Here is a 2,626-nt window from a genome sequence, read left to right on the forward strand (position 1 = left end):
CAACCTGGTAACACAGCGTCCTGCTCAGACGTGCAGGCAGAGGTCTGGTTCCAACAACAGAAAAGTGGTTGTTGTGCCCGCAAAAGCCTGAATGGTGCATCCATACTGGTCTCTACTGCAATATGTGTTAAATCAGTGTCTGTTTTGACTGTGTAAAACATCTGTCAGATTGTTTTGTTTGCCTGGTAGTGGTTTGATTTTCAGTCTGCATGAAATTTATTTTTTCTATAAACACATAGGAATAATTAAAGGTGAAAAGGTCTTAACCAAAGAATTGTTGTCTGTTGTCTAATGAGGATATGTCTATATGTATGTGTCTATATGCCTATATAGACACACCCGTTCTATGGAAACATTCTACCCCAACACAAAATATAGTAATGAACACACACACATTACTAGAACCAATTAATTTATTTATTAGAAACTATTATTATTTACTATTATATATTCCACCAGTACGGATATTTAAGATGTAAGTGTTTCAGCTCATATGCTGACACAACCTTTGTAACCATGCCAGTACCATGCGAGTGTGACTGCTGTGTGAAGGTCAGCCACCCAAATAATGTCCGGTCAGCAGAATGGTCCTGTGGTCAGACACTGAGCAGTAATGAACAGCGTTAGAGGAGGGAACAGATGGACCAGTTTCTATTTATACACTTCTAAATTGTAACTATAACACCAGTGTATATCTTAAAGTGGACTAAAAGTTATTGTGCATGGTAGGTGTTTCTAATAATATGAATGTATTTTTGAGCAGAATAAAGGTTTTCTGTTTGAGTGGTGAGTTCAATAATGTCATATGTGAAAAGAATCTATACAATTCATTAAAAACATGCTTGATTGTTTTGGGCTAGATTGGGTTACCTAAGGCACAGAGATAAAATATGTCCAGGAAAGTAAGTGTATAAATATAGACTGAATGTTTACTGTACATATATACAGTATATATACCCATATATACCCACAATATGCTAGTTATTGTAATATGTAGTTGTTGGAGTGTAGTTGTTGGAGTGTTGTTCTGGAAATGTCATAATGACCACTTATTTATGAATTTGAACATTCATTACATGAACATGCATGTAATCTGAAGAGTGTACTATTAGTGTACTAGTACACGAACAGTGTACTATTATTCCGACGAGTCTGTCTGGCCTCCAAACTACGTTTTAATATGAAAACACATGCGAGAAATGACAGAGTGACGCGATACCATGCCTGAGATGCCTCTGATGTAAACTCCTGTAAACTGCAGGTGATCAGCGAGCCTCTCAGATCATGTCTTTGAACAATTCACACATAGCGATCAAGAGCCAATTTGTCTCCAATCTGAAGCTTTTCTCAGTGATCACCAAAACTTGTTGGCGAGCTGAAAATCAGGGTTAAAATCATGTATTGTGCATTACATGAACATGCACTTAATCTGCAGTGTTGACATGAGCATCCATCCTGGTGTTGCTTGAGTTTTGTGTAATACATGAGTAATAGAGTTAAACTCACAGTATGATGAGGGAAGCATGAGTTGTGAAGATAACTGTGATGAACTGGTTGTAATATGTTTGCTCTTCCATATTTATGAGATGCAAGCAGCAGACAGTGGTGCTGTTTGTATAAATCTACCCACTGTGTTCCAGAGTTAGTCAGAGACAGACTCCACCTGAGAGGACATAGTTGGTGCGAAGAAGTTTCTCCTCATTTGGACTTAGTGTCAGTCAAACAGGAATATTGAGATTCACTCTTTGACAGTGTATCTAGAACATTGTGTGTTAAAGAGGAGTGTGAGTATTTCAGTATCATGCTGGCATCTGGACTGAAGACAGAAAATGAGGAGGTGAAGAAAGGTTTGTATGGGTTTTGTATCTGAAACAGATACATACATACATACAGTAGAACTAAGGAGAGATGTGAAGAGATAACCTTTGATTTATTGCTACTTAAAACCATTTAGTAAAACACCATGGTTAAGGCAATCTAACAATAATTACACCAAAAATAAAAATTTCCAACAAGTTTATGTAGCTCTGTACTTACACATGTTGTTCCTCATGTGAGAAGCACTTGTATGAACATTTTCTTACAAATAAATTTGCCACATTCCCCAGTTTTCTCATAGTTAAAAATTTACGTTTACATTTACGGCATTAAGCAGATGATCTTATCGAGAGCAATTTACAAAAGTGCTTTGTGATTTACTCATAGAATACATCCTAGCCAGTAGAGTAGGTTAGAGTCCAATATACCAATGACCTAGAATACTGTAAAAATACAGGGATCAATGCTGATGCCTAGAAGTACAAAATACATAAGCTCTATCTTGCAATAAGTGCAATAAACAAAGGAGCGGTCAACAATACCCTACAAGAAACCTACCCTGGCAAACTGCATTGTGTGCAAGGAAGTGGAGGGATGATAACACCCAGGACAGAACACCATCCATCACTGGGCATGCAGACACACAGTCAATCACACCGGGACAATATAGAGTAACTGATTGATCTAACTGCCATGTTTGTGGACTGTGGAAGGGAACTGGAAGCCCACCCAACAAAGCCCACACATGTAAACTCAACCCTCATAAGGATTAGTTGTAACATTGTAACACACAATGCTGCACTATTCT

At 37.7% G+C, this 2,626-nt stretch overlaps 1 protein-coding gene across 3 annotated transcripts in view; it reads left to right on the forward strand.

Annotated features, from left to right (window-relative positions):
• olfm2b (olfactomedin 2b) overlaps positions 1 to 783 on the forward strand; it is a 12,014-nt gene extending 11,231 nt beyond the window's left edge. For all 3 annotated transcript variants that reach the window (XM_081701382.1, XM_035535172.2, XM_035535173.2), the window contains one exon: positions 1 to 783. This exon is cut by the window's left edge and continues 943 nt beyond it. The gene's annotated coding sequence lies outside the window, so the exon portion shown is untranslated.
• The last annotated feature ends 1,843 nt before the right edge of the window (positions 784 to 2,626 follow it).

This window comes from Electrophorus electricus, chromosome 18 (assembly GCF_041902795.1).
Source record: "Electrophorus electricus isolate QZ-2024a chromosome 18, ASM4190279v1, whole genome shotgun sequence".
Classification (NCBI taxonomy): Eukaryota; Metazoa; Chordata; class Actinopteri; order Gymnotiformes; family Gymnotidae; genus Electrophorus; species Electrophorus electricus.